The 27,424-nt window shown below is 44.0% G+C and overlaps 1 protein-coding gene across 8 annotated transcripts in view; it reads left to right on the forward strand.

The window, feature by feature from the left end:
- Positions 1-27,424, forward strand: part of SMOC1 (SPARC related modular calcium binding 1) — a 798,046-nt gene that overhangs the window by 601,466 nt on the left and 169,156 nt on the right. The gene's annotated exons all lie outside the window — the stretch shown is intronic.

Below are 27,424 nucleotides of genomic sequence, written 5' to 3' on the forward strand. Positions count from 1 at the left end.
CCAAAATTACTGATACCATGGGTATTCTTAACCTACTGATTTTTGAAAATTCTTTTTATTGGCATTTAGTTATATAGACGTACATTTATCATGTTTCACATCAATGTCTGCAACATATACGCAGTGGGGTAGACCATCAGTGATTGCAGGATTACATTTACATCGTGGTTATGGGTATTCTTAACCTACTGATGATGTGTTGTTGCAATAGTAATGCTTCAGTAATGCTTAAGTATTTTTTGTTACAGCTTGGGGGTGTCCCAAGAAATTTACCGCAGGGATTTCATCAGCTTTTAACTCCTGGAAAGTCAAAGGAGGGGATGTAGTGGGAGTTTGGAATGCTTTAAGTTATATTTCCTCATTTTCCCGGCAAATGAGGGATTCTCAAAAACTTGGAATGTGAGCCTGTCAGAGCAGCAGGTCATACAACCACATCCTTTAATTCGCCCAAAGACAATGCATGTTTTCTGCCCCCTGTACTTGATTGAGGCACGTGGATTTCTGATGTGCGCAATGAAAGTGAACAATAAAACCTACATTTTAGGGCATCCTATTAAACAAAAAAATCTTGAAATGTAAAATGTGTAAAGATATTTTAACATTATTTTAAAAAGGTATCCACTGTCTGGAAGGCTTGATGGATGTTCTCATACCGATAAATATAGTCACAATCGACAATATGTGCAACCAAAGTTTTGACTCCCGAAGAAAAAGCTCACAACACAAAATACAAAACTACCGGAGTTTAATAAGAGATTATATGAACATTTCCAAGCAAAACAGTTTGAAAATTGTGCTATATTTCCTCCTTAAATGTGAAACAGAATTTGCTGAATTATTTTCAAGAGAGTACACAGCTATTTAAAAACTTTCAGAAATCTTCTTCAGTGTTTTCTGAATTTCACAAATTGCCACAGGATTTTAATTAGAATTTATGGGCAGGGAAATACGGTTCAAATGTTTCCCAGTATACTGAATGTTGGTTTGGCAAAAAGACAACATATTTTGAGTAAATGTTGGTATTTTGGAGCAGTCTATACTAAGACCCTCAATAAAGCATAATGTATACTGCTTGGCACCTAACGCACATTTGGGTGATAACGGGCATCCACCAAAAATTGACAGCCCAGCTTTCAGCTCTCTAGCCTAATTTAGAGATGGATGAACTGCTTTCTCCCTGCAACTGGGGCCACTGCCGGCTCCTGCGCCAGAAACAACCTCGGAGTAGATCAGCTGCATCTGAAGACGAACAAGCCCTCAGAAACAACGCCCTTTAGGGCAGGGCTGACAGTGTTATTTCCTGATCGGGACCACATGGCAGTGCCAGGAAGGAAAATCCCCCAATAACTCCCATTAAATCGAGAAAACTCCTAAGGTGTCACAGACATTGATTTTATTTGTTTAATTGTAATTTACGGGCTTATCTTTAAAAACATGTTTACCAGTCCGTCATACCTGCATCATGCACTTTCATGAAAAATCTCCAATGTGAGCAGGGACTGCTTAATGGCGTGGATGGGTTATGGTAATGGCAGATTGGCACCCCGACGTTCAAGGTCTAAAACACCTTTTAAGGGTGGAATCAAATTAAATACGAATACCTTACAAGGAGAGAAAAAAAAGAGGGGATTTAGCTTCATTGCTCCCATTTCAGAGCACAGCTAGCTTTCATAGATCCTAGTTTCTACCTAAGACTAACCTAGTGTGAGACACCAGCATAACGCTCATAGATGTGCTAAATAACAAATTACACAGTCCCAGATGTGTTGCTCAACCTTGTTCTAGTATAGTTCTTGTTTAGCTCTACTACTATGCTACGACTCCACTGTAGTAATAGACACAAATTGATAGCTCCTTGTGGGCATTATCATACAAGTAATGAGTGAAATATTGCAAGGCACAGGTATAATCCTAGGGTTATGCGAGACATCTTGTGTGACTCTAGCATACCGTTCTGGGATTAGCTGCTTCTACTCAATTGTTATTTGAATTGAACAGAGTTGTGAGGGGTCTAGCAATGGTAGATATGTGACTAGCAAACTCATCCACTCTAGCGTTCCAGGGAACAACTATAGCTCTAGAGCTGTACACACGACCAGAACATTGTCTTATGCAACACTGGTGTCTTCTTCTGAGTTGTACAGGATCCACTCTAGTGTTTGAGACCATAGCTAGGGCTCTAGTGTCTGCTCAAATAGCGGCGCCTGGGATTTATGAGTATGAAACACCATATCCTAATGACAGTGGCAAACGCACAGCCGTTTGGGGGTTCTGATATTGTCAAAGCCACGGTCAACAAAACAGTAGATGCACAGATAAAATGCTCACAACGATACATCTGGCTCCAAAAGTGTTTGGTGACACTAGAGTCAGTGGGGCCAAATATGCCCTTTTTCATATATGTAGGGAGAGATGATAACACATGCATGCTCATCATGATCTACCTAACAGTGGATACTTACTGGTAACTTCATAACATTACTAATCTGGACCAATATATAATAATGGTGGATGAGAATGTCGGTACACAAATAACAAAGCAAAGGTTTGACTGCAATAACAAAACATTGATCTGTACAACCATTACCTATAAATGCTTTGTTGCCTACTCTTACTAGTAGGTAAGGGTCCTAAAGAATTGGTTGAATGTCCTTGGCTCATCTACACATGCCAAGTTACCACTACTTTTCAAGAAAAATTATATATTGGAGAATATGGATTTTTTTTATAAAAGTTAGTTGGTAGGAAGTTTCACGTAGCAAATATGTGGATTACTAAACACATCACAGATTAAGATATTGTCTGCTCACTCAAGTTCTGGTTACGTTTCAATAAAAACTGTAAATCCAAATTTTTGTGCTGTGTCAAACAGTTTGTGATTATATATTTAATTTAGGTTATAGTGCAGTTCTCATATCTTTGTAATTTCTGTTATTTTGTGTGACAATGTTTTCATAATACTACATTGTAGATCAAGTTTACAATGTAATGGTATTTCTATGAAACAATTTTAATAATGTAAATCTTGGTATTTCGAGGTTTAAACTGACACTCTGCCAGCACATCCAATAGCAAAATCAAACAATGTTTTACAGAAAGGTGAATCCGACCACATTTCTTGCAGTCCTTGAACTTAAATTCTGAACATTTCCTTTCATCAGCATCTAAAGTGAGGGGAGGCGGGGGCTGAGTGTGAGAATGGTATTTTTTCATCCAGATATTTCTTTCTGCAAAAGAGGAGATCTGCCCTGAGCATTCAGCCACTTCCTAAGACATAGTGTCTCCTAGCACAGGAACCACAGCCCTACGCCTCTCTGTTGTAGTACCATAAAACAGTTACGATGTCTGTAAGACCATGAACCCATTTCCCCTTCCTTGATGAACAGGAGGAACACCTTTAATGGCAAGCAAATTGCAGGTTGATGTGGAGGTAAATCTCCGCCAGAGACCAGAGGTTCGTCATCTCTACCTCTCCCAGCCAGATGAACCAACCCAGCATCAATGCTTACATCACGACTGGTAGTTTGTGGTGGGGTAACGAGCGGCGTCTGCCACCAGTCCAATTGCAGTCAAGCAGCCAGCACTGAAGGTCTTTCGCAGTCTCCTCCCACACCTGGATGGAATTTGATCGGCTGCCTAGGTGCTGAGCCCACTAGGACTGCAGAGCCCATATGCTGTAGCCCACAAGCAGGATACAAGAGGCCAAGAAGTCTCAGAGCCACTCTCAAGGAGATCCAGGTCAAGGGATGAAAGATCTTCCTCATAGCCCTAATGTCCTGGACTCGTTGAAGTGGAGGAAAAGCTGGGAAGAGAACCATATCTAGGACAGGTTCGATGAAGGAGAGTCGTTGTGAAGGAGTCAGGTGTGACTTCAGCACATTGACTGAAAAACCCAACAATGTCAGCAGATCAGTCATCGTCTGGAGGAGGTTTATGACTGAGGTGAGCTCTTCTTCAGTAGCCAGTCATTGAGGTATGGGAAGACTGGTGTTTCCAACGTTTGTAGATGGGATGCAACCACTACTCTTAACTTCGTAAATACCTGAGATGCAGTCCCTCACAGACATAGGCCATTTCTAAAATCCCCAAGGGCTCCCCAGAGGCATCTCTGACCATTCTCCCCTCAGGGTTGAACTTAATTTTCACAAGCAGTATACCCGAGGTCCCATAATCATCAATCCATGGATTCTTACAATCACAGACATTAAAGACGACCTGGCTGAACACACAGACCATTATTTCACCGAAAATATTGGATCCGTCGATTCGGCAAACACTATATGGGAGGCCTACAAGGCAGTAATTAAGGGGCGAGCTCTCGCACTGAAGGTCGGATATATCCAAAATCAAAATGAACAATTGACCCAAATGGAAAGCGACTTGCTCCTCTTGGAGACGGAACACCATACCTCTCCCACTGAGGCCACGCCCCACAAACTCCGAAATAAACAACTGGAATACAAGGCCCTAGCACGTGAAAAGACCCAGGCTAGACTCCTTCATATACGCCACAGAGTTTATTAGCTTGTAGAAAGAGCAGGCAAAATGTTAGCATGGCTGGAGCGGCGGGATCAAGCGGCACAATGGGTCCCTGAAATCTTACTTGAAGATGGGAGGCAGGTAACGGACCCCCGGGAAGTAGCGGAAACATTTGTGGACCAACTGGAGGCAGTATATACCTCCAAGATCACCACCTCCTCTAAAGACTCACGTCAGCTTTTGGAGCAAATGAACCTACTTACACTCTCGGACAGTGACAGGGACGCTTTAGACGCAGACATAACAGCAGAGGAAATCTGTAAGGCTATCTTTTCCATTAATTCCGGGAAGGCAATGGGGCCTAACGGTATTCCGATTGAATTCCTCAAGGGGATGGCCCTTAAAGTGGCTCCTCACCTCAAAAACATGTATGACGAAAGACTGGAGCAGGGTATTCTTCCTTTGGATCAAAGGCTGGCTTCTATAGTCGTCTTACGTAAACCAGGTAAATCGGCAACTAACTGCGGCTCATATAGGCCCATCTCTTTAATCAGCTCAGAGGGCAAGGTATTAGCTAAACTTCTTGCGTCTTGTCTGATTGCAGTTCTCCCATCTCTAGTCCATGAAGACCAATCAGGGTTTGTACCGGGCCGGAACATCACCTTAAACATTCGCCGAGTCCATAATGTCCTCGGCAGACAGCCGTATTTGCAGGAAGACGCGGTTATACTATCGTTAGATGCCACTATGGCGTTTGATTCGATAGAGTGGCCTTATCTTTTCGAAGTATTGGCGAGGTTTGGTTTTGGTCCGCGGTTTCGACAATGGGTGGCACTGCTCTACACCGAACTTTTGGGTCAAGTCAGAGTTAACAACCACCACATCACCTACATTTGCTTTACAGAGAGGGACCAGGCAGTGTTGCCCCCTGTCCCCTCTATTGTTTGCATTGACCCTTGAGCCGTTAGCACACTGGATACGGCGGGACGTTTCAATACGAGGACTGAGGTGGAGCGAAGACAAAGAAGACAAAATATCGTTATAAGCTGACGATATCTTAATATACTTGGCATCCCCTCGGGCCTACATTAACAGCTTACTTAACGTTATCACCAACTTTTGCAAATATGCAGGATATGCTATCAATTGGTCCAAATCTTTATTATACGTTTTACACGGCCCCCGCCCCGACTACCTCGCGGTTACATGATTGAATTGTCCACTGAGGGTTTTAAGTACCTGGGCATCTTTATTACACCTGACCCCAAAATGTTTTATGATCACAACCTTCAGGGCCCCCTTAAGCGGCCACAAGAAGATGTCAAACACTGGAGGTCGCTGCCCCTATCTCTCTTGGGGAGGGCAGCCTTATTTAAAATGCTAGCACTCCCTAGATTCTTATACGTAATTCAAAACTGCCCATTCCCACTCGCTGACAATTATTTTACCACCATTGAAGGGGAAATCCGTACCTTATTATGGGACGGGAAAGCACCTCGCATCGCCCTCCAGAAGTTAACAAAGGGGTGGTACGACGGGGGGATTGCCCTTCCGGATCTACGCCTCTATTATTGGGCCTCGCAACTGGTGGCCATCAACCATTTGATTTATGGCTCCCCGCTGAGCCTGTCTTTCCACCTAGAACAATACCAAACAGGGCGGGAGGGATATTTGGGTGCTCTTTGCAGCAAGGTCCAAAGAGGCTGGTACTTGGGACCTATGTCACAAACCGTGGCCATTTGGCACAAGGCCACTAAGCGCCTGAGGTGGGCGGATACATTCACAAAAGCTACACCGCTGTGGACCTCTCAACGGTTAGGATCGCTTTGCCACAACACTGGATTTGATAAATGGGACACCATTGGCGTAACCAACATAAGGGACTTGGTCAGTAAGGGGAAACTGCTCACATGTAAGGAAACCAAATATGATCTCGCATCAGGAGAGGTTTTTCGATATTTGCAGATCAGACACGCTCTTCTCACAAGTGTTCCAGACCTGCCCTCCTTGCCAGACTCCTCCCCCTTAGAGGACTGCCTTCTCTCGGAATCGCTCTTGACAAAGGCTATCTCCTGCACATACCGTAAACTCTGTAATAACTTGCCTGACTCTTTCCAAGCTCTTCGAGATCGCTGGCAAACAGACATAGGGCCAATAGACGACGAGGATTGGCAGACGGCATTAATGTCCCCTAGGGAAACTGCAATAAACCACCGCTTCCGCCTTATACAACTAAAAATACTCCACAGATCCTATCTCTCCGGAGTACTCCTGGCCAAAATAGGAAGCCGAACAGATGGCTTCAATCATCACCGCGAATGGGGATTCTGAATATATGGGAAGCCACCGACCTGACAGACTTAGAGCAACAGTGGGTGGCACTGGGGTACCTGCTGGTGAAGCAAGCTATAGCAATGAACTGGGGATCCAACACACGGCCATTAACGATGGGATGGGTGGCAGAGATGGATCGATGCATGATTGCAGAGGAGGTCTACAAACAGCAAGGCTGCCCTAAGAAGTGGGACAGGAAATGGGGTGGGTGGAATGCATTTAGGGGGAGATCTGTACCTCTCCAACAGAAGATATGGCAATGAGGAGAAATCGAAACAGTGACCTTCCAAATCTTTAAATATATGTTGTCTATGTATATTGAGGTTCTATGGCGCACGAAAATTGGACTGTAATGTGATACTGCAATGATGACTCTGTGCTTTAACTCTAATAAAATTGTTAAAACAAAAAAAAAAACCTGAGATGCACTGGTAAGGCCAAAGGTGAGCACACTCAGTTTCAGTTAAAAGTGCTGTTGGCTTACCTGTAACAGCAGGTCATGTCTGTGGCATTGCAGGATGGGGGGATGTGAAAATGGGTGTCCTGCAAATCCAACACCACCATCCAGTCTCCTGAATCAAGGTCAAACAGAACTAGGGCCCGGGTGCGCATCTGGACCATGTTCTTTTGGAGGGAAAAGTTCAGAGAGATCAAGGATGGGACAAACACCTCCGTCCTTCTTCTGCACCAGGAAATAAGAGGAGTAACAGCCAGTTGCGGGTCTCTGATGCTGGCACCCTCTCTTATAACTCCCTTGGCCAAGAGAGCCCGAACTTTTCCTCGGAGTATGAACAGGTGGTCCTCCGGAAGGAGTTGTGGTGTGGGTGGCATATTTGGGGGATGTGACAGGAAGGGAGTAAATGTATTTGACAATTTTGAGTGGCCATTGGTTGGATGTGATGCTGGTCTACCTGGGCAATAGAGGGTGATGCAGCCTCCCACTGGACCATCGTGTGTTGCAGAAGGGAACTTTAAGCTGTTTTGCCAGAGCTGTGGGCAGAGGGTCTGAATAGCCTGTTGCCCCTGGGGTCTAGACATTGTTGGCCTGATCCTCTGCCTCCACCTCAAAAGGACTGAGAGGCCAGTTGTTGCTGGGGTGCATTCTGGTGCTATCTTTGCTGTTACCCCTAGCAAAGCCTCTAAAGGAGTGACGTTGTGGGGGGTACTGCAGAATCGGCAGAGCTAGGCCTAGGGAAAGGGCAGGGCCCTTATTCTCTTTACATTTTTCCAAGGCTGTCTCCACATTCACTCCAGGGGGTCTACAGCTATCACATAGCATGTCCATTAAGGTTTGTTGGACAGCACTAGAGAAGTCAGTGGAGCAAATTCAAACCTAGCACCTAAGTACTATACTGGTCCTGACTGTCCTAGCCAGACAATTGGTAGTGTCTAGACCTGAACCTTTAGAGCACATTGCTGCCTCCTGACCATCTCAAATGAGAGTTTATAGGGTTGGCCAAATTTCTTCAGGGATAACTGGGAAGATGGCTGCCAGGCTATCACATAATACATTCCAGGAGGCAACAGGTGTTGACTGACCGAAAAGCAAGGTTGTAAGAGGAAAAATGTGTTTAGAGAATGTTTTCATGCACTTGGATCCTCAATCAGGCAGGGAGGGAGGTTGGAAATGTATTCAGCTCAATTCTACTCATGAACGCTTACACACAAGGCTTTCTACAGTGGGAAGTTGCAATAGGAATTCCAGATTCCCAGGGGCAGGCTTACGTCGGCTTGCTATCTGCCTGTTGACTGGGGGCAAGGTCATGGTTTTGCTCAGGTGTCCATCAGCACATCAAAAAGAGCCTCATCAAAGGGGAGAAGTCTGTCCTGGGTTAAGCACCTCAGTAAGAATAATAGTTTTGAACTCTGTTGTGGTTAAAGTGAGGTCTAATAACTCTGCCGCTCTCCTGATCACAGTTGTGAAGGAGGCAGATTTCTCTATTGCCCTTGCAGAATAAGGGAGGGAAGACCAATATGTGGAGAAGTATCCAGGCCACTGGACTCTTGTAAGTCATGGAAAAGGTTTTTGTCATCATAAATGTCATCATGTGGGTTATCGTTATCAAATTGTTGGGATGCTTCGGGGTTCAAATGGGAGTAAAGGTGTATTGTTTTCGACCTCGGAGAAGGTTGAAGATGAGTGTATACATGCAACTTTGCCTCCCCCGTGGGCGGTTTGCCCCTGCCGCTTGCACCCATTCACGCCGGACACTGGCTTACCTGAGCTGGGATGTGCCGGGTGCCCGGTGGTTAATCCCCCCAGGGATGTTTCGTATGTTTTATTCAGATGTTAGCCTTCATAGGATTTTTTGAGATAGGGTGTTCCATTCAGCCTGATTGGGAGGCTGTGGTGGGCATGGGGTGGGTATTTCTAGGGTTGTTGACTCTAGCGAGCGTGCTCTTTTTCCTTTCCTCTGTTCTTCCCCCCCTCCTTCTTCCACAACTTCTTCCTCCTATACGATAGGTCATGGGGAGTCAAAGTCTGTGAGGATAGATTGGCAAGCACGTGCATGTATGTTTGACTGCCCAGTATGGCACAACTGAAAGTGATGTCCGAGGTCTGAATGATAGGCGCAAGGCGAGACTGGTGGCTGCTCACTTGAGCCAACATTGGGCACATATCTTCTTCCTACAGGAATTGCATATGGTGGAAAATGGCAGATCGCGGCTGCGGGTGGCTGGATCCGAGAGAGGCACGTGGCGTGCTTTTCAAACTATTCGCGGGGTGGCTATACTCATCAGGAAGGGCATGCCCTGGCGCACGCGTATTGCACTGTGTGACAAACAGGGTAAGTATGTGGTGCTTGCTGGCACACTCGGTGACATCCGCTTCGGCTTGTGTCTATCTATGGCCCTAACATCCATGACCCTGACTTCTTTGTAGAGATTTGGAGATTGATTGAGACCCTGGGGCCCAGGGCTCTTCTATGGGGCGGGAGTGGGGATTATAATGTGTTACTTGACCCTAGGAGGGACAGGTCGGGGGGCCCCGGCGCCCACATCTCTGAGCGGCGGCACAACTCCACTCCATAATGGCAGGAAATGAATTGGTAGATGTCTGGTGGAATAGGAATAGAGAAAGGGAGGAGAGCACGTGCGTTATTTTTGCGGGCCCATCTTGGCCGAGAATTAACTATTTGATTGCAACTCGAGACGTGGTAGCTTGGGTTTGCAACGCCACTCTTGCCATGGACACTTTTGGAACACTCACCAGTGCTGGTAGGGCTCTCCTTGCCTGAGTGTCCGGGCCCGATGTTCGGATGGCGGTTGCCAACTGGGGCCCTACAAGACCAGGTGTTCTGAGAGACCATCAAAGCTGCAATAATGGAATACTTCAACCTGAAAATACAGGCACTGTTGAGTCCCATTCGGTATGTTATGTTATTTAAACTTGTAGCGCGCACAGATACTCCAAGGAGAGTCCCGGCGCAAGCCTGAGAGAGGAAGAGTGTCAAAAATTAGACAAAAAGATGAGTCTTCAATTTTTTGGGGAATAGACAGAAGTCTTGAATACTGCGAAGAGCCAGAGGAAGTGAGTTCCAAGCCGTGGCAACTCTGACAGCAAGTGAACTGCCCCCCACACTTGTAAGCCGGAAGCGAGGGATGTGGGCCATAAGCTGGGATGATGAACGGAGGTGTCTGGCGGGGGTGTAGAACAGGAAACGTTTCTGTAAATAAGTGGGGCCGCAGGCATGCAGAGCACGATGGGCCAGAGTCAGGGCCTTAAACTTGACTCGTTCGGCCACAGGCAGCCAATCGATTGGACGCAGATGCGGTCTGATGCTGCTTCTCATTGGGATGTGAAAAACAAGTCTCGCAGCAGCATTTTGGACAACGTGTTTATTGCGAAGGCAGCCCAACAAGCCGGCATACAAAGCGTTCGCGTAGTCGATCCGAGAAAGTATCAGGGCCCGAGTCACCGTTTTCTTAGCAGCTCTGGGAAGAAGCAGGAGAAATTTCCTAAGGGTTTTGAGTATTTCAAAGCTATTCCCCGCTAGCTTCTTAATCTGGGTAGAAAAGGAAAGATTATCCTCGAACCAAACTCCAAGATTCTTAGCGGGTTGCCCCGTTGAGGCTGGCATGGGAAATTCCACTGGCCATTGAGTTTCTCCAAACTGGGGGGAAAGGTCCCATAGAGGAGAATTTCAGATTTGTCCTCGTTGCATTTAAGCTGTGCTGAGGAAAGCCATTGAAAGACTGCTGACAGACAATTTCTGGCCAGGGACGTGGAACACTCTGATTTTCCCCAGGTAAACAGGAGGTGAGTGTCATCAGCATATGCTATAATTTTGGCTCCTAACTCTTCAGCCAAGTAAATCAAAGGAGTGACATATAGATTAAAAAGAAGGGGGCTCAAAGAGGACCACTGAGGCACACCAGTAGTCACCTCTTGAGGTGAGGAGGAGAACTGGGGGAGCCAAACCTGTTGAGTACACCCCTCCAAAAAGGATTTCAACCAACTCAAGGCAGCAACTGAGATCCCCATGTCCACGAGGCGGGTAAGCAGCAAAGAGTGGGGGACGGTATCAAATGCTGCCGAGAGGTCTAACAAAATAAGAGCTGCCTTACTGCCCGAATGCAAACATAGTACCCCCTGGCACTGAGTAGATGTGCCGTTTGTGAAAGGGCAGAAGGCTGTAACACAGTGAAGTCAGCCAGTGGCTGAAATGGGCTGACCCATTTCCCTGTGATGCATGCTGGACAGGGTAAAGGAAAAATATGAATTGTCAACAACAGGCACATGGATAAAGTCTGACTGAAAAGCCCAATAACTAACAATATAGTAAAATCAAAAGGTCTTAGCTAAAAAAGCTAATCGGTCTGGAATTGGCTGCCAGCCTCTTGCCTTTGCTAGATGGTTTCACAGATAGGTAGGTAGAGAAGAAAAAATTGATTACCTTTGGTAACACTCTTTCTGGTAGAGAAATATCTAACCATAGACTCCTCACTTTGTGAATATTCACCGGGTATAGACTGGATACGGAAACTTTTCAGCAGTACCCCTGGTCGCCAGTAGGTGGCACGGTGTGGCTCTGCATTGAGGCCATTCCACTTAGAAACGACATGTAGAACCTATACAGGAGCCAATCCAGTGTGCTGACGTCAGGGTACAAGTGATGGAGTCTCTCCTCAGATGGGTGAGGAGGAGCATAGAATGCAGGCAAAGTGATGTTTTAACTGACATGTAACAGCATCACACCTTTAGACATGAGAGATGACTGTGACTGCGAAACCAGCTTGTCTGGGAAGTATGTGTTGTACAGCAGGTTGACACAAATAGCTTGAAACTCACTTGTATGCTGCGCCAATGTTATGTCGACGAAGAACAGTCTCGATGGTGAGAAGCTGCAAGGAATAGTTGTGAAGTAGTTCAAAAGGGGCTCACATAAGAAATGTCAGAACAAATTTGAGTTCCCACTGTGGTATCACAAAGGGAGAGAGTGGAAAAAAATGATATACACCTTTCAAAAATGCATAAAGACTGGAGACTTAAACAATGAAATCTATCTGAAAACCACAAAAAAGCCAAAAGAGCTAAAAGTTACCCTTTAACAGTGCCCAGAGGAAAGTCTTACTGAGCTAGGGACAAGCGGGAACAAACAACAAAAAATTCAGATAACTTTGCCTGAAGAAAGTCTGTCTTCCGAGCATTGCACCAAGCCACAAATTTGTCCCAGTGTCAGGCGAATACAATTTTTGTTGAGGGACACTGGACTGCCAAGATGACATCAACCACCTCCGAAGGAAAGTCAAAGGGGTTCAGCCGCTCAATCTTTAAGCATGAAGATGGAGATTGACAAGGTCTAGGTGCAGGACCCTGCCCCTTTGCTGCGACAGTAGATCTTTCCAGAGGATTACAGTTATTCAAGCCCAGGAGCTCTGGATACCAGTCCCTTTATGCCCTATCCGTGGGCAATAAAATTAAGTGGGCCCGGTCGGTCCGGATAGTCTTCAGATCTCGGGGCAGAAGAGGTAATGATGGGAAGACATACAGGAGTCCCGAGTTCCACCCTAGGGGGAATGCGTCTTCTAGAGAGATAAGTCTTGGAAACTCCAATGCGCTGAACTGCTGACATTGCATGTTCTCGGCAGTGGCAAATAGATAAGGCCAAGGTTCTCCCCATTCGTGGAAGAGTCCTTGCACTACCTCTGAGTGCAACTGCCACTCCTGATCCACTAGGCATCAACAGCTGAGCTCATCTCCCTGGCCTTTAAAGATCCTGCCTGGTGGTTCACCACAAGGAAAAGTCCTTGATGGTCGAGCCATTTGCAGAGGGGTAGTGCATCCTGGCACAGCGTCCATGACCCTACTCCGCCCTATTTGCTGCAATACCATACGATGGTGGTATTATCCAAAAGCACCTGTACCAGCCTCCGCTAAATGGATGGAAGGTAGGCTTTCAACTTCTAGTGGACGGGCTTCAGCTCCCTATGGCTGATATGGGGCTGGGACTCTGCTGAAGACCAGAGGCCTTTGATTTCCACCTCTCTCAGGTAGCCATCCCAACCCAGAAGTGATGCATCGGTCAGCATCACTGGACGGGTTAGGGTGGGGTGTCTGGCACTCACCCAATCGCAGTCCAGTAACCACCACTGCAGATCATTTGCAGTCTCCTCTGAAATCTGGGTGTGGTCAGAGAGTTTCCTTTCATGTTGGGCCCACTGAGACTTCAGATCCCACTGTAGAGCCTGCATATGCCACGTGACATACTTGACAAATAAAATGCAGGAGGCCATCGGTCCCAGCAGCTTCAGAGTTGACCTCACTTAAATACAAAACCTAGGCGGAAAGATTGGGGTCATAGCCTAAATTTCCTGCACTGTCATTTCTGGTGGGAAAGAACAAAAGGGAACCGTTTTCAGAATGGATCAGAGGAAAGGCAGTATCTGAGGAGGAGTCAGGTCTGACTTTGGCACATAGTGAACCTCAAAGACGATAGGGGGTTCGCCATGGTCTGGAGGTAGTTGATGACTGCCTGGAGCAAGACTGCTTTGAATAGCCAGTTGGTGAGGTAAGGATAGATTGGGACCCCTGACCTCCAAAGATGTGCTACCACCACCGCCAACACTTTCATGGATACACGAGGGACACTGGTGAGACCAAAGGGGAGCATAGGGAACTAAAAATGCTCCTATCCCACCGCAAACTGCAGTTAGCGCTGATTGGCATGCAGTACGGGCATATGGAAGTGAGTGTCCTGCAGATCAATCACCACCACCCAGTCTCTGGGGCTGAGGGCTGACAAGACCTGGGCTAGAGTGAGCATTTTGAATTTGTCCTTCCGGAGGAAGGCGTTGAGGGGGCGCTGATATAAATTAGGACAAAGTCCTCTAACCTTCTTTAGTACCATAAGTAGCGGAATAACAGCCAGGACCCACTTCTGGCACAGACATCCTTTTGATAGCCCCTTTGGCCACAAGGGTTTGTACTGCCTATTGTGGGACGGGCAGGTTGTACCCAGTTAGTCGTGATGGGGATGGTGGAAGATGAGGCCCCTTTCTGGACAATTTGCGGGACCAACCTGCCTGATGTTATGGCAAGCCAGCCCAGTAAAAATTGTTGAATACTGCTGCCATCTCATGGCTGTGCTCCACTATGGGTACAATAAAAGGATTTGGCAGGAGGGGCTGCATGGGGTGGGGGCAGTGGGCTGACTGGTTCGTTTTCTCTCACTGTGGGACTGAAAGGTGCCATGGCCTCGGCCACGAACGTCCTAGGCACCTTGCTTAGGCTGAAGTGCTGTCTGTATGGTCACTTCTGCCAAAACCTCAAAAAGAATGAAAAGACTGCTGCGGTTGGCATGGCAGAGCAGACCAGCAATTTGGCGAATTACTGGGGAGCAAAACAATATTTGGCACCGGCCTCTAAGAGGGTGTTGCGAGTGCCCCGTTGGAAGGCAGCAGGGGCTCAGTATGTTTCTACCTCTATCGGGACATTAGCTTTGACCTCTAAGAAGAGGTCAAGAACATCAACTGCTCTGTTCATGACTATCTATAAGGAGGTGCTTTCCTCTGTGGAAGGGCATGGGTGTGAGATGAGGCCAGGATCAAGAGAGGTGTCAAGACCACTAGCATCCTGGAGGTTATCATACTAGTTTTCTACGTGGTAGGATTGACTAATTTCATCATCTGCATAGTAGTCATCATCGGAGTCTGTCCCAAACAAAGAATGTAACATACGAGACTTGCCTTGTGGAGGTGGGATGCTAAGGGGGTCAGATGAGGAAGGTGGCAGTTCAGCAGAAACCAAGCGTGGTCTTGTTCGGAGTAGCACCGCCACTGAGTCTGAGAGAACAATGGGTACCTTGTCTTTTGGCATCAATGGAGTTGGCATCGTATTGACAGTTCAGGAACTGCCGTGAGTTGTAGAGCTGGAACAGTTGGCAGAAGAGACCAAGTGATGCCGGAGGGTCCAACTGGCACCAATCACGAACCAGCTACTGGCATCCCAGATGGACGGCCTCTCAGCTCCTTGGGGCCCGCAGGCACGTCAGAGGGAGTCAGAAAAGATACGAAGAGTCGGAGCATGGCCTCGCTGAACTTTTGGATCTACCTCGGTGTTGCAGAGGGCCTCGAAAACTCAGGTTGCAATGGAACAAGTTGCGGAATAAGCTTTGACATCGACACACTTCGGGAGCCAGATCCAGAGGCATGGAGAGGTCCTAGTGCCTTCTTCGGTGTACTATAGTGGCAGGAAAGGGATGGGTCCTGCTTAGATGTTTTCATGTTTTTACTTCAACCTACCCAAGGATTTGTAGCGCAATTAGAAAACAAAGTAATCTGTTGATCTGCAACATAAAAGCACTAAGCAAATGCTCTTTCCAGACATTGCTGGAAGTACTACTTCAATGAGTAAGCTTTGCTTTTATTATATTTTTATGGATTATGCTCCTGGTTCCGTGCCCTAGCATGAGTTATAGTTACTTGTGATAACTATAACTGATAAATTTCACTGGTTTTACAGCATTTAGCCATGGGTAAGGTGCGGTTAGCAGTTGGGCGGTGTAACAATATAAAATGTGTCATTTTAATTAAGGCAGACATAATGACTTTGTTAAAGGCTCAAAACAACAATATAATAGTTACATGGCCTATTCACTTTATCAAGGGGTCAGCACATCAAGCCTATTGTCTTTGTTAAAAAGAAAATAACTATAATCCAAATATATATTTCATTAATTCAAACATTGCAATGCTTAATAATAGTGACCGCAACAACATGTTTTCATTAAAGCCATTTTAATAAAACTTTATAATATGTCTGAATATTTTTAAACTGTTGAGGCCACAAACCAACCACTAGAGTTCTCTGCACTCCAGCTGCAGAGCATACATCTCTAGCTCGGAGTGGACACCACCAGCAACAAAATACATAATTTAAAAATGCCCTAAGGTAGTGGTTCTCAACCTTTTGACTTATGGGGACCCCAATTAATCATTACTGGAAACCAGAGACCCCCCTAAATCATTATTAGAATCCGGGGATCCCCAAAGAGTCATGACTGCTAGCCGCGGTCACCGGCCTAAGCATTGTCAATGATTTGAACCGCAAAACAATACGCAAAAAATACAGAAAAAAATATTAAAACAAATACACAAATGATGACACATTTTATTTAATTTGCAAACACATATAAAAATAATGTAAAAATCGAAATTTTAATTTTAATAGGAACATTGGTGCTTTTTCAAATTTGATTGAGGACACTCATCACCCATACTGTATTCTGCTTGATGAACTTGCACTGCTTACACAAATTAATCAAAGGACACTAATTCAATGTTTAGTCTCCAATTTCAAAATTCTTCAAATTTACAGTACATTTAAAAATGTTCATTTGTACATTTATCTTCTTTATTTATATACACTTAAACAATCTGTTAATATTATTTAATTTTCTGAGTAGTCGCGGACACACTGAGGAGGCTTCGCGGATCCCCAGGTTGGGAAAGACTGCCCTAGGGCAATGTGGGTTTGTTGGAGCAGTAAATAATAAATGAACGGCTTCTGCCACTCATTTTATTCTTATTAGTGTTAAATTAAATTTTGGGTGTCGCGGTGTCCTTACGGGACTCCCACAACTTTGATTGTTTTTGTCCCACGGCCTCAGCCAGCACCCATTTTTGGTGCCAATGGGAGCTCCATTTATGTTGGGGACCAACTATGGTAGAGCCCTTGGCCGGCTACCTGGCCTGCACACAGACAGACACACACACATATAGTTAGGCTCATATTTCAGATGCATAAAATCAGAGAAATTTAGCATTTATAGTTAGCTGAGCTAACTATAACTCGCGCCGCCGCAATACACTGCTTATGACCTCACATATGACATCACTGATGACATCATCCACAGAATCTCTGACGCACTAACTCAGTCTTCTAGTAACAATAAATTTTGGAGGAGGGCCAAAGGGAAATATTTTTAACGACCCAAGGGTTACTAATCCCTAAACCTTACATGTAATAACAACCAAAAGTAACCTGGGTCAGAAGATAAGAGCCTAATATTACAGTAAACAACATATAAAGGGAGAGAGAAAGCACATGTGAATAATACCATCGATGTTGAATCGCATCAGCCACTGTGAATAGCGGTTATCATCATATAGGATTCAACCATACACACAACTCTAGTGCTAGAGATATGTGTGGTGTATGGAACCAGGGAAAGGCAAACAAGTTCATAGGATTCTCAAGCCCTGGTGTAGTATGATGTCGCTACCAATAGGTTGAAGGTGGCTAATGGTCTTGAAGTTGTGCAAAAATAAACAAAAGTGAGTGCAGATGTTAAAAACAACTACTGAGTCAGTCCCACAATTTATTCATGACTGACCGAGTGATGTAGTTAAAAACAGTGCAGGAAGCAGTTTGAAAAAATAACTGCTATTGTCCCAAAGGTGGTCTACATGTTTCAGCCATAGTGATTGAATGTCAATCTGGCTTTCGTCAGGACCAGATCTAAAAGCTACTGCTAAATGGTGTAGTAATCCAAACAGTGAAAGAGAAAAAAGAGAAAGATACGACATACTTGAGTGGTAGTATTGAAACACTCCCGAATATACGTGGAGTAAGTAACAAATCCTGAAACCAAAAAGAGGATTGTCAATAACAGAAAATTGATGGAAAACAGCAATGGACATCAACAACGTGGTTCACAGGCTTTTTCTCAATATTAATATGAAGATACTGTTTGCGTTGATAAGGCTCCCATTGTCAGTTAAACTAACTATGATATGACAGACATTTGTAATTAATCAACTTAAATGTCGAAATGAAAAACACCAACAAGTACACTTAATCGGTATACTGCTTACCCCTCAATGTAGGGGGTCACGCCTCACCCCACCTGGCATCCGCTCAGATGAAAGAGGCCCCGCTCTGTATTAGAACAAACGGATGTAGTGATGTACATACCAAGCAAAAATTGCTGGTCTGATTCAATAAAATATAATCTCTACGCTTTTATCTTAACAATAGGAACGTGGCTAGAAACAAACAGATGACTGACTGGTAAAAGGATATAGTGGTCTTGACTGTGGGTGTTAAAAGCCCTGTAGCGGGGGCGCTCGTGTGAATATCACGGCCTATAGATGCGCCACTTAATATGTCTCAAGGTCAAACTCGGGAATAGTTATCACATACGGGCAGCATGCTATGGCGGTATTCAAGTATCGTTGATGATGTTGAACTAAGAATTTGGAAATAGAAACGGCGCATCTACTGAGCGCTTACCTTTCCGTCGGTACCTCCGGCTGAAGTGAGCTGGACGGGGAGGCACCGGTGTTAGTGTATGGCGCACGTAAATAGACGCGCGTCTGGATGACGCGAACATTAGCGTCTGCAAAGGCTTCTGGTATATGTAGTGTCGTGTCAATTATGAGAGCCTCCAAGATCTCGTGTCGAATGAAGAATAATAACATTCGAATTCTTAAACATACGAGAGAGTGCTGCGTAATGTGTCGGAAGTGATTGTTGATACTTAAATTCAACAATACAAGTGAAAGCCACTGAATGTTAGAGATCGCGTTTCAATGCGGATTGTTGTCTATTGAAAAAATGTAATTGACTATCCTTCAGTAAATAAACACAGAAGTGTGTGTAATTCTTGGCTCCCTAAGAAGTGAACTATATAGCACAGTATGTAGATCGGTGTGGCCATGCTTCATTAAACTCAGTTTAACCACTAAACGAGGGGTGTATTTTGTCGTGTGGTGTCTCTTGAATGTACAGCTATTTCCTCGAAACTAAAAAGGGGGATTAAGCTGAAAAAACGGTACATTCCATAATGTTGACACCCGAACACAGAATGGAAAAATGTCCCTCACAGGTTTTAAAGGCTAGTCCACGGTATATCATCGTTTAGCCCTTGTATATCACTGTGGAGTAAATAAATCCATTTCTGTTCTTTTCTGAAAAGGAATCGGGCGATGTCACTGACATGTGGAGGAATAAACGGCTGCTCTAACACCGTCCATTGAAGTTCTTCTGCTTTGTGTTGGAAAGTAAGGAAGTGTTGAGTCAGTTTAGTCGCTTGCTTTTGACACCGGATGGTACTCTTGTGTTCATTAATGCGAAGCTTTATTTTGCGAGTCGTCATTCCTACGTACCTCAATGAACATGGGCAAGTGATCAGATATATGACTCGTTCAGAGTTACAATTGGTATGTTTTGTTAAAACCCAAGGTCTCTGTGTCCCGATATCAATTTCTTTGGTTGGAGCAGTCTGTGGACAAGCAGTACATGTACCACAGGGAAAATGTCCTTGCACCTTCGGTAAGTCCCATAGAGTGTTTGTTCTGGCAGACTGGATGATTTTGGGTTGAGTGTGCACGAGAGTATCTCGTAGGTTGGTGCCTCTTTTGTACAAGAAAAGGGGACTAGGAAGGGTACCTTTCCCGATATTGAGAATGGACCAATGTCTGCGTATACTTCTTTGAATGTTGTTCGTCTGGGTACAGTAAGTGTGTACGAACGTGAGCCTCGATAGAGGTGTCTTAATTACAGGAGGCTCCAATAAGGCATCTCGATTGTTATTCAGTGCTCTCTTCATAGCCTTCTTCACAAGATGTGAGGGATATTGACGTTGTTGTAATTGGACCGAAAGATTGTGAGCATGTTTGCGGAAATTTTGTGTATCCGAACAATTTTTACGTAGCCGCAGAAACTGTCCTACCGGCAAATTCTCTCGTAATGCTCTAGGATGGAAACTCTGAAAAGTGAGCAATGAGTTTCGGGCCATGGGTTTTGTGTACAACTCACAACCTAATCCACCATCTATTGGATAGATTTGAATATCCAAGAAAGATAATCTTTCTTTACTGTATTCTATGGTGAACTTTAGAAATGAATTTTGATTGTTCAACCAGTCATAGAATTGTAAGACCTGTAGGGTGGTGCCTCTAAAGATGACAAAAATGTCATCGATATAGCGTTTCCACACTCTGAGAGAACGAGCACTCAAATTAACCACTAGGTCGTCTGGTTGGTGCTGGTACTTGGTTGTGCTAGACCTGTTCTGCTCCTGGTGTTTGGTGGTTGTGGAGGGTCTTGTTCCCAGTGAACCTGTGCCCGCCCTTTTCTCCTGTCTCGATTTCTCCCACGACTTTGTCCTAGAAAAGGGCGGGCACAGGTTCACTGGGAACAAGACCCTCCACAACCACCAAACACCAGGAGCAGAACAGGTCTAGCACAACCAAGTACCAGCACCAACCAGACGACCTAGTGGTTAATTTGAGTGCTCGTTCTCTCAATAAAGACGAACTCACAGTTCTCAACCGAGGACTCGGCTTTGTACTAACCAACATAGGAGACCCTTTTGCCATCAGATGTGAATTGGCACGTTTTTTCAGAAAAATCCGACTACATTTTTTCTTTAAAGACAGAAGTGTGGAACCAATTGAACCACTGATAAACAACACTGGTTTGAAACCACCGTCAAGTTTCAATCCTCCTCTACATCAAGTACCAGACCAAGTTCTGACGTTTGAGAAAGCTGTCCTAGAAGACATTAACAGCCTAGAAGATTGCTATGCCAAACCTTATCAGAACTTACCTTCAAGAGAGAAGAAAGCTCTTTCTACTCTAGCCAATGACACCACCATTACAATAAAACCTGCCGACAAAGGCGGTGCCATTGTTATTCAAGACACAACAGCCTACCGTGAGGAATGTTTAAGACAATTAAACAATACCACGGCTTATCAGCATCTGTCTCTGGATCCAACTATGAGATTAACCAATGAAATCCGACAATTGGTTGAAGAGGCGAAAGCTGAAGGTTGGATTACTCCCAATGAAGCAGATTTTCTGACCACGAAATTTCCAATTGTGCCTTATTTTTACACCGTGCCAAAAATTCACAAAACACAAAGACCTCCACCAGGACGCCCCATAATATCAGGAATAGGCTCCTTGTTGGAACCTCTGTCTACATTCGTAGACTTTTTCTTAAAACCTTTAGTCAAGAAGATGCCCACCTATCTTCAAGACACAAAGGACGTCCTGAGACTATTGACAGCAACATCATTTGATGTAGACCAAGATTATCTTGTGTCTTTTGACATCGAATCACTTTACACAGCCATTCCGCAACTTGAGACACTTGAGGTTATACGTACATTACTGGAAACTAGTCTCCAGGATTCAGAAATCATGACACCAACACCCTTCGTCATGGAATGTGCAAGATTGGCAATGACTGAAAACTTTTTCAAGTTCGAAGACAAACTATACCTCCAAGTGTCAGGAACTTCGATGGGGAGTATTTTTGCCCCTTCGTTAGCCAATCTGTATGTGCACGTGTTCGAAGAGAACCACATACTCAACTCCACAAATCCCTTTCGAGATCAAATTAGAGTGTGGAAACGCTATATCGATGACATTTTTGTCATCTTTAGAGGCACCACCCTACAGGTCTCACAATTCTATGACTGGTTGAACAATCAAAATTCATTTCTAAAGTTCACCATAGAATACAGTAAAGAAAGATTATCTTTCTTGGATATTCAAATCTATCCTATAGATGGTGGATTAGGTTGTGAGTTGTACACAAAACCCATGGCCCGAAACTCATTGCTCACTTTTCAGAGTTTCCATCCTAGAGCATTACGAGAGAATTTGCCGGTAGGACAGTTTCTGCGGCTACGTAGAAATTGTTCGGATACACAAAATTTCCGCAAACATGCTCACAATCTTTCGGTCCAATTACAACAACGTCAACATCCCTCACATCTTGTGAAGAAGGCTATGGAGAGAGCACTGAATAACAATCGAGATGCCTTATTGGAGCCTCCTGTAATTAAGACACCTCTATCGAGGCTCACGTTCGTACACACTTTCTGTACCCAGACGAACAACATTCAAAGAAGTATACGCAGACATTGGTCCATTCTCAATATCGGGAAAGGTACCCTTCCTAGTCCCCTTTTCTCGTACAAAAGAGGCACCAACCTACGAGATACTCTCGTGCACACTCGACCCAAAATCATCCAGTCTGCCAGAACAAACACTCTATGGGACTTACCGAAGGTGCAAGGACATTTTCCCTGTGGTACATGTACTGCTTGTCCACAGACTGCTCCAACCAAAGAAATTGATATCGGGACACAGAGACCTTGGGTTTTAACAAAACATACCAATTGTAACTCTGAACGAGTCATATATCTGATCACTTGCCCTTGTTCATTGAGGTACGTAGGAATGACGACTCGCAAAATAAAGCTTCGCATTAATGAACACAAGAGTACCATCCGGTGTCAAAAGCAAGCGACTAAACTGACTCAACACTTCCTTACTTTCCAACACAAAGCAGAAGAACTTCAATGGACGGTGTTAGAGCAGCCGTTTATTCCTCCACATGTCAGTGACATCGCCCGATTCCTTTTCAGAAAAGAACAGAAATGGATTTATTTACTCCACAGTGATATACAAGGGCTAAACGATGATATACCGTGGACTAGCCTTTAAAACCTGTGAGGGACATTTTTCCATTCTGTGTTCGGTTGTCAACATTATGGAATGTACCGTTTTTTCAGCTTAATCCCCCTTTTTAGTTTCGAGGAAATAGCTGTACATTCAAGAGACACCACACGACAAAATACACCCCTCGTTTAGTGGTTAAACTGAGTTTAATGAAGCATGGCCACACCGATCTACATACTGTGCTATATAGTTCACTTCTTAGGGAGCCAAGAATTACACACACTTCTGTGTTTATTTACTGAAGGATAGTCAATTACATTTTTTCAATAGACAACAATCCGCATTGAAACGCGATCTCTAACATTCAGTGGCTTTCACTTGTATTGTTGAATTTAAGTATCAACAATCACTTCCGACACATTACGCAGCACTCTCTCGTATGTTTAAGAATTCGAATGTTATTATTCTTCATTCGACACGAGATCTTGGAGGCTCTCATAATTGACACGACACTACATATACCAGAAGCCTTTGCAGACGCTAATGTTCGCGTCATCCAGACGCGCGTTTATTTACGTGCGCCATACACTAACACCGGTGCCTCCCCGTCCAGCTCACTTCAGCCGGAGGTACCGACGGAAAGGTAAGCGCTCAGTAGATGCGCCGTTTCTATTTCCAAATTCTTAGTTCAACATCATCAACGATACTTGAATACCGCCATAGCATGCTGCCCGTATGTGATAACTATTCCCGAGTTTGACCTTGAGACATATTAAGTGGCGCATCTATAGGCCGTGATATTCACATGAGCGCCCCCGCTACAGGGCTTTTAATACCCACAGTCAAGACCACTATATCCTTTTACCAGTCAGTCATCTGTTTGTTTCTAGCCACGTTCCTATTGTTAAGATAAAAGCGTAGAGATGATATTTTATTGAATCAGACCAGCAATTTTTGCTTGGTATGTACATCACTACATCCGTTTCTTCTAATACAGAGCGGGGCCTCTTTCATCTGAGCGGATGCAGGTGGGGTGAGGCGTGACCCCCTACATTGAGGGGTAAGCAGTATACCGATTAAGTGTACTTGTTGGTGTTTTTCATTTCGACATTTAAGTTGATTAATTACAAATGTCTGTCATATCATAGTTAGTTTAACTGACAATGGGAGCCTTATCAACGCAAACAGTATCTTCATATTAATATTGAGAAAAAGCCTGTGAACCACGTTGTTGATGTCCATTGCTGTTTTCCATCAATTTTCTGTTATTGACAATCCTCTTTTTGGTTTCAGGATTTGTTACTTACTCCACGTATATTCGGGAGTGTTTCAATACTACCACTCAAGTAGGTCGTATCTTTCTCTTTTTTCTCTTTCACTGTTTGGATTACTACACCATTTAGCAGTAGCTTTTAGATCTGGTCCTGACGAAAGCCAGATTGACATTCAATCACTATGGCTGAAACATGTAGACCACCTTTGGGACAATAGCAGTTATTTTTTCAAACTGCTTCCTGCACTGTTTTTAACTACATCACTCGGTCAGTCATGAATAAATTGTGGGACTGACTCAGTAGTTGTTTTTAACATCTGCACTCACTTTTGTTTATTTTTGCACTGCTTCAAGACCATTAGCCACCTTCAACCTATTGGTAGCGACATCATACTACACCAGGGCTTGAGAATCCTATGAACTTGTTTGCCTTTCCCTGGTTCCATACACCACACATATCTCTAGCACTAGAGTTGTGTGTATGGTTGAATCCTATATGATGATAACCGCTATTCACAGTGGCTGATGGGATTCAACATCGATGGTATTATTCACATGTGCTTTCTCTCTCCCTTTATATGTTGTTTACTGTAATATTAGGCTCTTATCTTCTGACCCAGGTTACTTTTGGTTGTTATTGCACTAACTCAGTCCTCAATGTAACCTTTCATACAACCACTCCAACTTCCACACTACCATTTTCGAAACCACTGACACATCCGTTCCAGTACTTAAATACCCACTCACTGATTCATAGGTCTACACACACATCCACTCAGTTACCCATGCAGTTACTCGTACACCAACCCACTCACTAATAAAGCCACTGATATATTTACTCATAGAGCCTCATAGAACCACACAGCCACTCACACTCTCGGTCACCCATAGAGCTACTCACACACCTACTCACCCATAGAGTCAATCACACGGCCACATAGTCACCTATACAGTTATACTCACACCAACTCACTTATTCATACAGATACTAACACACACTTATTCACCTATACAGTCACTGACACAAGCACATATTTAACCATACAGCTGCTCTCACAATCACTCACTCACACATAGTCACTTATATACTCCAACACTCACCTATACTGCCTTTCACATATGGTGTTTCTCACCCATCACTCACTGACACAGTCATACGCACACTCACTCACCCATACAGCCCATCACAGATGCACTCATGAACCTTAACAGCCACTGATTTACCCACTCAGTCATCCAAGCAGGGACTCACACACACCCTCACCCACCCACACAGACACTATTACACCCATACAGCCACTCAGACAACAAATCAATAGCCCATACAGCCACTCATGTACCTACTCACCAACCCACACAGCCACTTACACACCAACTGAAAGACTGATACAGACATTCACACAAATTAGTTACTCACCTATACATTCACTGAGACACGTATAATCACTGACTTATACAGTCAGTCAGACACCCACTAAATCATCCATACAGGCACTCATACACCCAATGATTCATTAATACACCTTGGTGTATATATATTTAACACTCAAACATTTTAGAAACACTCACAGTCACTGGATTATGTCATCAGTAATGTCATTTGAGATGTCATCAGTGATGTCACTGACCATGTCATGAGTGATGCAATGTGTGAGATTGAGTTATAGTTAGCTCAGCTAACTATAACTGCTGAATTTCTCTGGTTTTGGGCATGTGGAATCTGAGCCTAACTATGACGTCCCTGTAACCTTTGTTTTTTCCAGTGAATTTCTAAGATTTTTTTTAAAATGCTAATTCCTAACTACAACTTACCTGTAACCTTTGGTTTTTACAGTGAATTTCCATGGTTTTTTAAGTACAATGGTGTTTGCAGAATAAAATGGAAAGGAGGCGGAGCCTCTGACCAGCTCTAAGGAATCCCGCAATGTAGGACTTACAGCAAGTACCAGGAAGGCGTTTTGGTCCACAAGGTCCTTTAGCATCCAAGAGAACCTTATTCCCCAACCAGCAGTGTTCCAGGAGACGAGTTTGCAGAGTGGTGCAGAAAGGGTGTGTGGCCTCCGAAGACCTTTTACCAAACTGACTGTGTGGGACTTGCAGGAGGTAACAGGAGGGATAGTTGGCCCCCAAATACCCTCAATAGTCAAGGGGACTTCATCCTCCAACTAGTACTATGCCACGAGGCACGTATGCAGAGTGATGGAGAAAGGACGTCCTTGATGATTGCACAGGTAGTGCCTGTATGATTCTATGAGTGCCATTACCAAGGACACACTACGAATACCGGGTGTTTTTAACAAAGTTTAAAACACATATATAGACATATTTTACATAAGATTTCAGTTTAGCTATTTAGTACGATACTAAATTAACTTTCCCCTTTGTATTCATTAGTCGAAATAACTAAATCAAAAATGCATTTTCCTTCTTCACAGCAACACCGGAGGTCGCAATGACATCAGTAGTCACAAATACAAATGTGTAAAACAGATATATATAGACATATTTTACACAAAGTTTGAGTGTAGCTGTTTAGTAACATATTGGTTTAACTTTATTTGAACACATTTATAAAAAAGAACCGTTTCAAAAAATAAGTCAACATCTGAACTCACAAATATAACATAACTACCAAACACCCATCAAACTACCCATTGTTACCCAAACTCATGGGGAATTAAAAACTGCTGCTAAACTAGTACAATGCACAATCTGCGATCATCACATGACCGGGAAAGTAAGGAATATCATTAGATAATATACTTTTCAGTAAAATTAATATCATGTATACACCCACTCCTCTTTCTTGCATCTTCTTTTCCAGAACTTTATTGTGAGTAGGTGGTAGATTTTGGCTGGAGACTTTTTTTGGACTCATGTGGGACAACATTTATGTTATATCATCTTAAAACCTATCATAGAAAACGTCTCCAACTGCCGATCAAACAGAGGGAATCTGGAGGACCATCTACATCAGTGGCAGCAGCAAAAATTCCTAGCCAGAAAGTCCCTTCAGAGGTACAGACTACTACAACAGATATGTCTCCAGAGTTTTCAAGAATGGGCACGTATTGCATGGACTGTAGTGTTGTTATAAGAGCTGGTGAGCAGTTTATTACAGCTATTCGCAAAGCTGCCAAAAATCATAAATGCTCATTTATTTTCCCCTCTTATATTTTTTGCACATTTCTCAGTGCGCATTTTTCGAATTCCTCCTGTCTCAGTTGCCATTTTTGTTACCATAACAAAGAACACATTTTTAAAAAAACTTTACAAAACCACAAAAACAAAAAATTCAAAAACAAAACAGAAAATCATGTCATCGGGAAATAAAGGAATATCATTGAATAATACACTTTTCAACTAAAAGAATAAGAACAACATGCCCATTTATCTATCTAGAACATTGTTTA

This window comes from Triturus cristatus, chromosome 9, assembly GCF_964204655.1.
Source record: "Triturus cristatus chromosome 9, aTriCri1.1, whole genome shotgun sequence".
Taxonomy (NCBI): Eukaryota; Metazoa; Chordata; class Amphibia; order Caudata; family Salamandridae; genus Triturus; species Triturus cristatus.